Raw genomic sequence first — 14,441 nt, 5'->3', positions numbered from 1 at the left:
ATCTGGTGTGTGGGGAGAATGTGCTTAGGTTTGTAGATAGCTGTCTTCTGGTTGTGTCCTCACGTGGCAGAGAGGCAGCAAGCTCTTCTGTCTCTTCTAAGGATGCTAATCCCATCATGAGGGCTCCACCCTCATGATCTAATTACCAAAGTCCTTGCCTCCTAATGCCATCCCACTGGGGATTAGGATTTCAACAGATAAATTTGGGGGGCCAGGGGACACAAACATGCAATCCATAACACCTGTCCAGGGGCCAGTCACACTAGCATTCATGTGGACCCTCATCACAAAGCCAGAAACTGAGATTGTGCTCCAGACAGTTGGCACCTTAGTTTACTAGTGTAGAAAACAGGTCAGGAGGCCCAGCTAGAGGCCTGTGTTCTATTCACTTCTGTCCCCACCTGCGCCGGCATCACCACTCTGGGCTCTGATGACCACAGTCAGCGTTTACCTTCAGCCCTCTCTGGAGCTCTCTGTGGCTTTTGCCACTATGATCACCATTTCATTGAAAGCTGACCCCCTGTGTTAACTCCAATGGTTAGCCCTCGCACATAGCCAAGTTCACAGCCCGTGGCCCTCGCCTCGTCCACTGCTGTCCCTCCCACAATGCCCCACCTTTGAACCTTGCCCTCCAGCTCTTCCAAACCACTGCGAGTTTCCTGAACATACCATGCCCTCTCCCACCTCTGCAGCTTTGGCATGGCATTTCTCCCGTACAATGTCCAGTTCTTCAAGGAGCTGGAGAGCGGGAGGATCTGGCCCCAGGGACAGGAGGTAATGGCAACACTACTTGAAAGCAGTCATCCATAGCTCTTGGGAGTTACCCATGTGAATTTCCCATGGGCTCCGTTTGTCCTGAATCAAAGACAAGCCTGAGTTCACACCCTCTCTAAGAGCTTGCCTTGATGAGCCCAGCCCAACCTGCCCCAGGAAATTCTTTGCATGCCTATGGTTGAACATCACGTGGGACACTTTTCAAACGTTGCCTAGGACTGCTAGCTTTGCAGAACGGTGAACTGTGGTGCGGTCTCTACTGAGTGCCAGGCTTTATGTGAACCGTATTTCTCAGGGCAGCCCTCCAAGACAGGTCACTGTAGCCCTGCTATACAGGTGAAGAAACCAAAGCTCAGCGCCTATGAAATATGCCTGATCATCAACCAGTAAGCTGTAAAACTGGGATTACTGAGGCCTAACTTGAAATCCCATCCTGTTCTCCTCTGTGTCTCCATGACCTTCCAAAGGCAAGGACTGCCTCTCCCACATTCCCAGTCTCCTGGGGTGCGCTGCAGAGAGGAGGTTCTCCATGTGAGACTGGCCAGTGCCCTTCACTAGGCGGTGAGCCCCAACACAGCTGCTAAGGTGCTATTATGAGCAAGCTTGGGGGGTACTCACTAGCTCTGGGTCTTAGGCCAGTTATTTCGCCTCCCTAGGCCTCAACTTGTTCTACTGCAAAATGAACAAAATACTAAGACCCTTCAAAGGACTGTTGCTACATTTTAATTCATATTGAGCACCGCACGGTACCCAGGACATAGTAATTGCTCAAGAAACATCAGCGATCTTTATGAAGAGTAATCAGCCACTCAGACTTGAAGAACCCCATATTCTCTGAGCCTCAGTCTCCTTATCAGTAAATGAGGAGTGACTACCTGAGTTCTGGCTACATTCTAGGGTGCTTAGGCTGAAGGAAGCAAGGTGGAGTGCTCAGACACAGGAAAGTATTACATTGATAAGTGGTATGGGGCAATGAGGGTTTCTTGGTACTACTCTAAATAGTTTCACCATTCAAGAATTTTAGTTTTTGTTCTGGGCTTTTTCTCCCCCAGTCCTTTATAAATACTGCAGCATGAAACCAAGCCCACAACTTCTTTAATATGCTTTAATAACAGCCCACTCTTTGTCCAATAATACTCTAGGATTGAAATCCTCTGAAGATGGGCCAGTGAATAGTAATATCAGAAAGTATCACACAGCAGCTGAGTGCTGGCTATGGATGGGGTCAAACTGGCTGGGCTTGGGGTTCCAGGTCCACCAATAATTAGCTGGGTAATGACTAACGATTTGCTTAACTTCTCTAAGCCTTAATTTTCATTTCTATAAAAGAGGAGTAATAATAGCGACCTCGAAGGGTTATTGTGAGCTTCCTGTAGAACAGGGCCTGGCATCATACAAGATGAACAGTCAAGCATAATCTTTTATTAAAAAAAAAAAAGTCGCTGCCATGTAATAAGGAGCTATATGTGCCCAGCCCTGAGCTAGGTGTATCATGTGGTTTATTCCTTACAGCTCTTTACATTACCCCTCCACCAGCAGCCCCCAACTCCCCAGTTTCAAGTTCAGCATGTAGGCAAGTGTCATGCAGAGAAGGGCTCGGTTGCCCCCACGGGCACTGTGGCCAGCCAGGGTGGCAGGCTGCTCAAAATAGAAGCATCCCAAGGTGTCAGCTCGGGGCTCAGCTCCTCCCAACGGTTTTCGAAGCTGTTGGGCCCCAGTGCTTCCTGGGTCAGGAGGATTTCCCTAAACTACATGAGGAATGCTTTAGAAACAGCACCTGCAGAAGAACTGAGACTCTTTTTCATGAAAGATGGCTTTGCTTCCAGAAAGATCTTTCTGACTGTATTACTTCAAAACAACCAAGGCAGCAAAGGCTGAGCTGCCAGTCCTTACAGTATTTGGGCACATTTCCTCGGCTCCAGAAAGCCACCAGTCCTACTCAGCCCCTCCTGCCCAACGAGGGAAGGGGGTTCCTCCTCTCCGCAAGGCCAGCCCTGCCTGGGTGTGTCACCAGCCCTGCCCTGTTGGACTCACTCATTGTTGGCCGGAAAGCCCTGGGAAGGGTGGGGACTTGGCGCTGGAGAAAGCCCGGGGAGGTCAGAGGACTAGTGCCCAAAACTTCTGGGAATCCCAACTCCACGCTTGAGAACCTGCCTCCACACCCTAAATTTCCTCCCCTCCCCCCCCCCCGCCCCCACCGCTCCTGCAGTAGGCCAGGACTCTGCCAAAAGGTTAGTCTTCCCCCTTCCACTCCTATAGCCCTCAGGGGTGGGCTGTAGCGAGTCAGGGCTCTGGAGGAGGGGATAATATGTCTATAATTAGTTTACTTTCTAATCTCAACTGGATAAAAATGCTCTCTGGGCCCCTCCATTGCCATTGTACTAAGTACAATGGCCGCCCCTAGAGAGGTTTTTCCATATTTATTTGTGCTGTCCCCCTGCGGCTGTGTGTCTTAACTCAGCCCTTCCCCTCAGATAAAAAGAAAAGTTGGCTTGGGAAAAACCTCTCCAAAGCAGAAGCAGTTGCTGCTTTGCCCTTAGCATGCTTTAGTGGCGGGACTTCCCAGAATAGCCCAAAGGGCCTGGAGGCAGGGCAGAGCCTCGGGCGGCTTCCAGACACAGAGTTTGGGAATCTGACTCAAGGTACAGGAGTCCAGATGATAAGGAGAGGGTGGACAGTGGCAACTGCAAACATCTGGAACACCAGGCACTGGGCTGAGTACTTGGTGTAGATCATTTCACTTCTTCTGCTTCTAACCCTTCGCATCCAAAAGCCACATCCCCCCCGAAGGCTGTCAGAGCTCTCCAGGGCCTCCACGTTAGTGCGTGGTTTTCTAACGATTTGCCAAAAGGACCATCTTTGCAGAGACAAATAATACCAGCCTCTCTCGGCAAGGTGGGGCCTGGCCAGGAATATCAACACTTTGTTCTAAACTGGACACATGGTTGGCACAGAAAAAGTAGGTCCTTGCGTTCCTGCTTTTGTGTTGGAATACACCTCTCGTAATGAAAGCTAGAAAATGTTCTTGGCGATCACCTCCCATCAGATAGGAGCAAAAATCAGCTGGATTCTCCTGGGGTTTTTTGTTTTTGTTTTTGTTTGAATAGAACCATTACCTCTGTCCTTCACATAAAAACAAGGTGTTTCAGACAATTCACCATAAATTGCTAATATTTATTCATCATTAATCAAATGGCTTCCACCAAATGTGCACTTCTGTACACATTACCAATGATCCCTTCCAGCACTATGGGTGAGGGGTGACCGTGGTGACGCAAATTAGAGGTTGCCTGATTTGGTCCAGGCTCCCTCAGCTCCCTGTGGGAGCAGCCAAGAAGGTTGGGCCCAGGTCTAACTATAAAGTTCATGTTTCAGTCCATAAGGAGATTCTCATTCGGTAGTTCTAGGGTGGGAGCTGAGAAGCTGTATCTTTAAACAAAACTGGGAAATCTCCATGGGATTCTGATGATACACCAAGTTTGGGATTCTGCCCTACACCTGCCCTGCATGGCCTAGTCTCAGGTCAAGAGCAGAGCTGGTCTGTGACTAACCCAAGCATCTATCACCAGGCCTGGTCACTCCTTGTCACCCTAATTCATGGAACCAGCAGTCAGACAAGGCCTGGAAGTCTGCCCTTGCAGGGAGGCCCAGGGTCCCCAGTGGCCTCCTACAGAGTCACCAGCACCGTCCTTCAGCACCCCTGGAGCCCAGGTCTCTGAGCAGATGAAATCAGAATCCGCTCAAATGTTGCCTCATTTTCAAGAAGATTAAGGAGATTGTCTCCATTGAAAGAGAGAAGCCTGAGATGAGAGAGAACTAGTCAGGCTCACAATCCACTGGCATCTACTTTCCCTTTCTCTGCCCACAACTGTAAGAAACCTCTAAATGTTGAAAAAATGGCCTAGAAATCCTGTTTTTGTTATCAGATGACTTACTTTTTTTCCCCAGTGTGCTATTTCTTCAGCCTATTGTGTGCTAGCTAGCAGGATAAGTGAAAAGAACTCCAGTCTTAAGTGTTCTACTGAGACAGTCCTTCCAAGGAAATTAGGTAACTGGCTGGAGCGGGAGTAAGAACCAGGAAGCCAGGACTCGTGATGACAAATGCTTCTTTTACGTGAAAGCAGTTGTTTTTATTTATTTACTTTAAGTAATCTCTACACCCAATGTGGGGCTTGAACTCAGGACCCTGAGATCAAGAGTTGCATGCTCTACCAACTGAGCCAGACAGGCAACCCCCTAGTTGTTTTTATTTTTGAACCCCAATGTATAAAGCATTGATAGTGGGTTGAAATAGTGAACCCCCAAAGGATATGTCCACGCAGAACCTCAGAATATGCCTTTATTTGGAATAAGGGTCTTTGCAGATATAATGAAGGCAAGGATCTGGAGACGAGATCATTCTAGTTTCGGGTGGGCCCTAAATCTAATGATGAGGGTCCTTACAAGAGACCAAAAAGAAGACACAGAGGGGCACCTGGGTTGCTCAGTTGGTTAAGCATCTGCCTTCAGCTCAGGTCATGACCCCAGGTTCCTGGGAGGTTGTCATCTCTAAGAACTTTTTGCCTAAGTCATGAGGAGTCTGCTTCTCCATCTCCCTCTGCCCCTCCCCCTGCTCATGCTCACTCTCTCACTCTCAAATAAATAAATTTTTAAAAAGAAGACAACGACGACGACAGAGATACATGCAAAGAAGCCCATGTGAGGACAGGGGCAGAGATCCTACTTATGTGGCCACAAGCCCCAGGAACGCCAGGAGCCACCAGAAGCTGGAAGAGGAAGGAATCCTCTTTAGTGGGTGCACGGCCCTACCCACACCTTGATTTGGGACTTTTGGACTCTAGAACTCTGAGAGTAAATTTCAATCTGGGATCCTTGAATGGAGAAGCTTCCTTCCCTCCTCCCCGTGTAGCCTGAAAGCAGATGTTACATGAAAACTCACATTCGGGGGGAAAAGTACAATGAGTGGGACAAGAGAGGGGAACGAGTGAGAAGTGGCCCTGGGAGCTTGGCCCTTATCCTTCCACTGTTGGGCTCACACATTATTTCCATAACCATTGTTACTTTCCACCTGAATGTATTTCAGGTTTTAAAAACCTCCCATCAGAGCACTTTGGCTGGTCGTACAACACTGTATCCCTGGTTTCTGGGTAAAGTGATAAACACTGTTATAGGAAGGTCACATAGGATGAAATAACTTCCTGGAGGTCTGGGCCACGGGAGGTGGTCAAGTGGCTGGCCACAGTCAGGTCTTGTTGAGTGACTAGAAATGATTTTACTAGTTGTGCTAATTTCCCTTAATTCTCAATGGAAAAGCAACCCTAAAGCCATGCTAATATCTCATTTTAAAATTTCAGTAACTATTCAATATCTAAAGGGAGAAACGTAATGCTTGGGTTGTGGAAAATATGAACGTGAAACCAATCAGGGGCAGGACTAGGGTGGGTCATATGAGGGGCGGGGCAAACAGCTGAAGGAGCGCTCCCTCTCAGGATCACGCCCCTGCCGACCCAGAGAAGACACCGTCCCTGCCTTCAACAAGCTGAAAGGCTGGACAGCAACGCAGATGAGTAAACCATAGATTAGATTTGGGCCCCAAAGCAGATGAAAAGTTCACAAGATAAAAAAGAAATTAAAAGAGACCAAAGACCTAAATGTAGACCCTAAACGTATACAATTTCTAGGAGAAAATTTTCATGATCATGACTTAGGCAAAAAGTTCTTAGAGACAACACCAAAAGCATGATCCATAAAATGTTAAAAAGTAATAAACTGGTCTTAATCAAAATTAAGAACTTCTGCTTTTCAAAAGGTATCTTAAAGAGAATGAAATAATAAGCCTCAGTTGGGAAAAAATACTTGCAAATCACCTACGTGATAAAGGACTGGACTCCAGACTCGGTGAGAATTCCCACGTACCAAGCACTGGTGAGGATGCAGAGCAACCAGGATCCTCACATGCTGCTGGCAAGGATGCAAAATGCTGCAACCACTTTGGAAAATAGTTTGACAGTTTCTTATGAAGTTAAACATGCCACTGTCATATGACCCCGAACCCCATCGCTAGGTATTTGTCCAAGTAAAACCAAAAACCTTGGTTCACATAAAAACTTGTACATAAATATTTATACTGACTTTATTCAAATTGCCAAACATCCGAAATGTTCTTTAACTGGGGGATGGATAAACTAGGATTCATCCACACAGTGGAATAGTACTCAGCAATAAAAAAGGAATAATCTATCGCAACAGCATTGGTGAAGCGCAAATGCACTGTGCGAAGTGAAAGAAGAGTCAGAATCAAAAAGTTACATAACGTTTGATTAGATTTGTAAGATATTCTGGAAAAGGTGAAACCATAGGGACAAAAAACACAAATCAGACGCTTCTAGGAGACAGGGGAGGGGAAGGGTTGACTACAAAGGGGCACATGGAAATTTGGGGAGTGGTGAAATGTTCTGCATCTTAACTGTGGCGGTGATTACCTGACTGTAGACATTTGTCAAAACTTACAGAACTGGGGGCACCTGGCTGGCTCAGTCGGTACAGCATGCGACTCCTAGTCTTAGGGTTGTGAGCTCAAGCCCCACGTTGGGTGTGGAGCCTACTTTAAATCAATCAAACAATCAACCAATCAATCAATCAATCCTTACAGAACTGTACACCGTGGAACCTACTTTAAATCAATCAATCAATCAACAGATCAATCAATCCTTACAGAACTGTACACCCAAAAGGGTGAATTTTGCTATATGTAAATTATACCTTAATTTTTAAAAATTCCCCCCAAAAGACAGAAAAGCAGTTTAAGCCAACACTTTTTCTTTCTTTTTTTTTTTTTTTTAAGATTTTATTTATTTATTTGACAGAGAAAGACACAGCGAGAGAGGGAACACAAGCAGGGGGAACAGGAGAGGGAGAAGCAGGCTCCCCGCCGAGCGGGGAGCCCGATGCGGGACTCGATCCAGGGACTCCAGGATCATGACCTGAGCCGAAGGCAGTCGTTTAACCAACTGAGCCACCCAGGCGCCCAAGCCAACACATTTTCAATGACAATACTTTTGTATTGGGATCTGGGAGTTGTTATAAAAGAAATGTGATCCACATCCAATCTTAAGAGGCTGATAGCTTTGCTAGAAAGTCGGCACTGTGCTAAGCGCTTGAGATACAATTGTGAGCAAACAGACATTGATCTAATAATCCCACAAATGTAATGGAGGCTATAAGTGTGTGAAGAATTACTTCTGATTAATTCCCAGTTGATTCTAGAATGTCAGCAAAGCCTCCTCTGGGGAAAGCTTCTCTTTGAGCTGCTAGCACTGGGCTTGGGCCGCAGTGGGATGCAGGATGGGGAGCTGAGGCCGGTGCAAAGGATGACTGGTAAGTTTCTGGATTGTGCAACACCGTCGGTGGCCGAACCAGTAATGTACTTTGGAGAAGGAGCAGATTTGGGGAGGGGAGGAAGATGGTGAATTAAGCTTAGGAACGAGAGTTAAGTTACCGAAAACAACACCTGATTAAGGGCAACACTATGCAGTGGACCCAACAGAAATGAAAACATGCATCCGCATGAAAACTTGGACATAAATGTTTGTAGTGGCATTATTCGTAATAGACCAAAAATGGAAACAACTCAAATGTCCATCAGCTGATGAGTAGATAAAAAAAATGTGATATATCCATACAATGGAGTATTATTTAGCAACATAAAGGAATGAAGTACTGATACCTGCTACCATGTGGGTGAACTTGAAAACATTATGCTAAGTGAAAGAAGCCAGACACAAAAGACCATGGAATGGGATGGTCTTTAGGAATATTGTATTATATGACATTTCCAGAACAGGCAAATCTATTGAGTCAGAAAATAGTTTGGTGGTTGCCCAAAGCTGGGAACATGGGGGGAGAATAGGGTGACTGCTAATGGGTATGAGGGTTCTTTCATAGAGTGATGAAGTTTTTTTTTTCTTTTTTTAAGATTTTATTTATTTGTCAGAGAGAGAGAGAGACAGCACAAGCAGGGGGAGTGACAGGCAGAGAGAGTAGCAGGCTCCCCGTTGAGCAAGGAGCCCGATGTGGGACTCGGTCCCAGGACCCTGGGATCATGACCTGAGCTGAAGGCCAACGCTTAACCAACTGAACCACCCAGGCATCCCTGATGAAGATGTTCTAAGATTAATTGTGGTGGTGGTTGCACAACTCTGTTACTATTTTAAAAACCACTATACTCTACACTTTAAATGGGTGACTTATATGGTATGTCAGTTATACCTCAATAAAACTTTTTTAAAAAGGAAGAAAGATAATCATATAAGGATGTTTTAGATGTTCTACTTAGAATATTGAAATCTAGAAATCACCCAAACACCCCTTCATGGAAGGATGGTTATAAAAATTATGACATATCAATAAGATACAATTCACAAAACAATTAAAAACCCATCCAATGACAAAGAAGGGCAATTCATTTGGAGAGCTGTAAGTAAAGTTTATTTTATGCAGTGGAGAAAGATGCAATCGATTTGAAGGAGAGCCGAGAAGAGCAAGATCCAGCCAAGTGTCAGCTGGAGAGGCAGAAGGGTGGGAGATTGGCCAAGATGAAACCATGTCCAGAGCTCTGACAGATGTGGCCAAGTGGGCTTCATCCCTGGTAGGGAATGGGCAAGAAGCTTAGGCAGGTGGATGTATGTATATGGCTTAGGGGAAGGGGTGTTGAATTTGGTTCTGTGTGCACGGAGGAAGACATTGGAAGAAAAACAGATTTCTAAGTTCTTAGCTCTTTCTTCCACCTGCTCCTTCACCACTGCCCCCAAGAACTGAGCACTTCTGAATGCACCCACTACCGTTTTTTGAGCACTCCCTCAATGCCAGATATTATGTTCAGTTTTTTGTGTGCTTCATCCTACAGCATCCTTACAACGTGAAGAACCATGCCCAATGGTGCCCGTCATAAATGATGGTGCTGGGACTCCAATCTGGACACATCCATTCTCCAGCCTGCAGCACGTGTTTTTTTTTGTTTTGTTTTGTTTTTAAGCAAGCTCCACGCCCAACGTGGGACTTGAACCCATGACCCCGAGATCAAGAATCACATGGCTCTACTGACTGAGCCAGTCAGGCGCCCCTAGAACTTGTTTGCATCAAGACATGACCCTGCTAAGGAAAACATTTCTCAGAGCTTCCCAAGCAGTCCCACCTTTACAGCAACCCTAGAGGAGGCCCACCGGTGGGCTGGACCAGGGATTCTAAGTACTCACGACTTTGGTGTGCCCAGTTATGGTGTGAATTAAGCAATAATAATCATGTGTGGTAGAATTTGAATGCTGTCCACAGCCCTCAAACCACAAGTCAAACACACAACTTCGTTCTCTGGAAGGTCCAAGTTGGCACATCTTTATGTGTTAACAGGTTATTCTTTTTCTGAGAAAACGGCTCCTCAAATGCATTGATAATAATACTAATAATTAATAATAAAAGACTGTTGTTCCTTGCCATCTAGGACCTGCCTGTGCTTGGCTCCAAACCCCACGCCATGATCCCTTCTGCTCTGGGACTTTCCAGAAACCACAGTTGAATTACACTTAAAATTCTAAGCGAGTGACAGGACGAGATCCCCAGACACCGTATGATCGTAGTGGCCTGGTTTCAAAAGTTCTGCGCTGCTAGAACTATAAAGGATTCCCATTTTCATTTTCTCAGTTGTCTCTGCCAGAAGAAATCGCAGCTACCTGAGGCTGTTTCCAAAAAGATGTTGAGAAGCTGCATTAATTATTCTCTTCTCTCTCCTTCCCTCCTTTGTCTTTGCCCTTCCCTCCCCCTTAAGTATTTTGATCATGAAAGAAAAACAAATATAACTCTGTGATCCAGCAGGAGCACTGAAGCGAACCCATGGTAACACAGTGTTCAAAATACTCAGAGACCGGCCGGCCGTGACCCCAGGTTACAGGATGAACTCGCCTTGATGATTTTGTTCCAGAATTTACCAGCGTGAAATCTTCTACACATATTATTGTGGGCCCCATAAGATGGCAAAGTAATGTGCAGCCAGCAGCAGAGAGAGGGAAATACCACTTGTTCAGGCTGGCTAACCATGGGAAAGGAGAGAACAGCTTCTTTAATTCTTGCCTCCTCCATTTGTGGATTTGTGGTCCTGGCCTCGTATCGTCGGCATCACCTGGGAGCTGGGCAGAAATGCAGAAGGCTGGAAAACAAACAAATAAATAAATGTTTAAATTTTAAAGAGAGAAAAGAGAGAAATGCAGAATCTCTGGCCCCCCCCAGACTTACTGAATCAGAATATGAGTGTTAACAAGACCCCCAGGTGAGCCCTATACATGTTAGAGTTTGATTAGCATTGGCTAAGTCGTGTGAAAGAAAACCACAGACCCAAAATGGAGTCACTGACGTTAAGGTCCCACGTCAGCAAATCAAGACTTAATACCTAACCTAACTGCAGTTTCAACACCACCCCCCCCCGCCCCCAGGAATGTAACCTTTAACCAATCAACATGGAATTTCCTGGTCAGCACTAGGAAATTTACTGATAGACCCCTTCTTTTCCCCTTAGGAGGGCAACCTTGCCTAAAACAATACATTCTTTGCTAATAATTTCCTTTTTTCACTCCCTCTCTGCTTTAAAACCTTTCCTTTTCTACAGCTCAACAGATCTCCTTTCTGTTTGCTAGATGGGATGCTGCCCAATTCATGAATTGTTCGATAAAGCCAATTTAATCTTTTAAATTATTCAGTTGAATTTTTTTGTGTAACGGTAGATTAGGCTCTTTTGCCAGTAATGATGGAGTTTCTGGTTTCCCCTTTGAGGACCCTGAAGGGCTTTGTGCACTTTATTATCCGACAAAGCACCTGGTACCATGCTCAGTGGAGGGTGGAGCCCTGAGTGGGGGAGTGGGTGGATGGCTGGGTGGTTGAAATCATAACACCAGTTCCAATCCTTGGCACCGACTAGTACTCTTCTGCATGTTGAGTGATTGCAGAAACAGCTGGTAGCTCTGTTTGAGGTGAATATGATTTGTATTCCCATTTGACTGAGAGGAAACTGGGGTCCAGAAAGGTTAAGTAAGCAGCCCAAAGTCACCCAGCTAGACAAGGGTGCAGGGGAGAGTCCAGCCAGAGCCCATATTCCAGTGTTTCTGTTTTTATTACCGCCACCCTCCAGGAGCCTTTTTAGACATTTTGTCCTAATTGCTCCTGGTGATATCATGATTCATAATAAGAAATAGATCTTTGGTCCGAGTCCTGTTTCTGGCACCAATCTCCTGACGAAAACCCTTGGAATTTCCTAAGTGGTAAGAATGATCAAGATATGCTGATCCATACATGCTCCTTTCAACCACACCTGACTTCCTGTTAACTGCGGGGACTTTTGAAAAGCACCTGAGGATGGGGGCTGGTTGCCAGGGGAACCAACCTGCGATTGGCAGCCTGGAGCTTTCAGTCCCACCCTCCCAGACTCTGGGGAGGGAAGAAGGGCTGGAGGTTGACTGGATCACCAGCGACTAATGATTTAATCAACCTTGCCTACGTCATGAGGCATCCAGAAAAATCCAAAAAAGGAGAGGTCTCGCTGAGCTTCCGGTTGATGAAGACATGGAGACGTGGAGACGTGGAGACTGGGGGAGAGTGGCGTACCTGGAGCTTCCATGCCCCTTTCGCAAACCTTGCCCTGTGCATCTCTCCCAGATAGCTGTTCCTGAGTTACATCCTTTTATTTTATTTTTTTATTTTTTTTAAATTTTTTTTTAAGATTTTATTTATTTATTTGAGAGAGAGAGAATGAGATAGAGAGAGCATGAGAGGGAGGAGGGTCAGAGGGAGAAGCAGACTCCCTGCCGAGCAGGGAGCCCGATGCGGGACTCGATCCCGGGACTCCAGGATCATGACCTGAGCCGAAGGCAGTCGCTTAACCGACTGAGCCACCCAGGCGCCCCTACATCCTTTTATGATAAACTGGTAATCTAGTAAGTAAAATGTATCCCTAAATTTTGTGAGCTGCTCTAGCAAATTAATCAAGCCTAAGGAGGTCTTTGGAACTGCCAACCTGGAGCTGATCAGTCAGAAGCACAGGGACAGACAGCCTGAACTTGGGATTGGCATCTGAAGAGGGAACGGGGCTCGGGGCAGGCTTGTAGGACTGAACCCTTAACCTGACGCTATCATCTCCAGATATTGTCAAAATTGAGATGAACTGTAGGACACCCCGCTGGTGTCCGAGAATTACTGGGTGGTGTGGGCGACTCCCCTCACCCCCTGCACTTTGTAATTGGTGGCCAGGATCTTAGTCCTCCGTGAAATTTTAATGCCACAGACACGTTTTGTATCTGTTTATATTCTCTCTGTATGTGTTTAAGGTTTTTTTACTCTCCCTGAAGAACCAACTTTTGTTCTCTTGGGGATACAGTCACTCCTGTGGAGAATGCCTCCATTTTTCACGAATACTTGCAAACACTTACTATGTGCCAGGCCGTCCTTATAGTGAGGAGCCCAGTGTTTGAGGCTCTAGAAAGGCTGTTTTTGAGCAGAACGGGATTGGGGTCTTGGCCAGATGCAGTAACGCCTCCCATCGTGGAGGAAACGGCTGAGACCTTGCGTTTCTCCTTAACACAGTGGTTGCTGCAGGAAGAGCCGTGGACTGTGAGTCTGGAGACCTAGAGTCCCACCCCAGTCCTGCCACTACCTCCTCACGTGGCCCTGGACCATTCCATCTCTCAGCACCTCCGTTCCCAGCCTTGAAACTGAGGGGTTTGAACTAAATTGGCCCTTGGAAGGAAAAAAACAACAACCCTGCTGTGCCTCTAAGGGGAAGCAGATTGGTGAGCTAGAAATAGCACACGGGGCCTATCGGGGAAGCATCTCAGATTAGGGTTACAGAGATGCACCCCATGCCTTCCAGATGGCCTTCCAATTCACTCCCACTGGCCACAGAGGCTGTTTGGGCAGGAGCCTCATTTTTCCTTTGATACTAAGAAAACCTTGTTTTGAAGAGAGTTCATAATATTGTAATAATGTTGATGTGACCACTCTCACCGTGGGGAGCATTGAGCAATGCATAGACTTGTCCAGTCATTATGTTGTACACCTGAAGCTCCTATAACCTCGTAGGTCAACTGTATTTCGTTTTTTAAAAATCTTGTTTCTGCAAGATTGGGCCAATCCCTAAATAATGTCTTCCCACTTGCACCCTTTTCCCCCCAATCAATGACTCTGGGGGAGAAGACATAAAATCCCACTCCATCCATCCAACCACTTGAAAGGGACCCAAGAAGTGTGCACAAAAGAGCTGGAAGAAATAGCAGCCAGGCATGGCAGCCAGGGGGCCGTGGTGGTCCGAAACCCAGAATGAGAGTTTGCGGGGGCCCGGCCATGCTGGATGGAGGAGGACTGAGGCTGAGCTGCTCCCGCTGGTGTGGCCCCCCGGGCAGCCACGAGAGCCTCCGGGAGCCCACCCCGCTGGGGAAGCGGCCACTGCTAGAAGCTGGTGACTCAGTGTGAGGGGCTGCCAGCCTGCAGCGGGGTCCACAGACCCACGACAAACCCCTAAATCCAGACACCTGCGGTTTGCCAATGCTGACTGGCCACCAAGGGACCTTTCCTGAGTTCCTGCTCACAGGATCCTAGAGCCTGTTGGGAGAGAGAAGACCTGAAAGGATCGT

Source organism: Mirounga angustirostris, unplaced genomic scaffold, assembly GCF_029215605.1.
Source record: "Mirounga angustirostris isolate CCGP_5_RB_7025 unplaced genomic scaffold, mMirAng1.0.hap1 SCAF_6, whole genome shotgun sequence".
Lineage (NCBI taxonomy): Eukaryota > Metazoa > Chordata > Mammalia > Carnivora > Phocidae > Mirounga > Mirounga angustirostris.
This window is presented reverse-complemented; position numbering follows the sequence as displayed.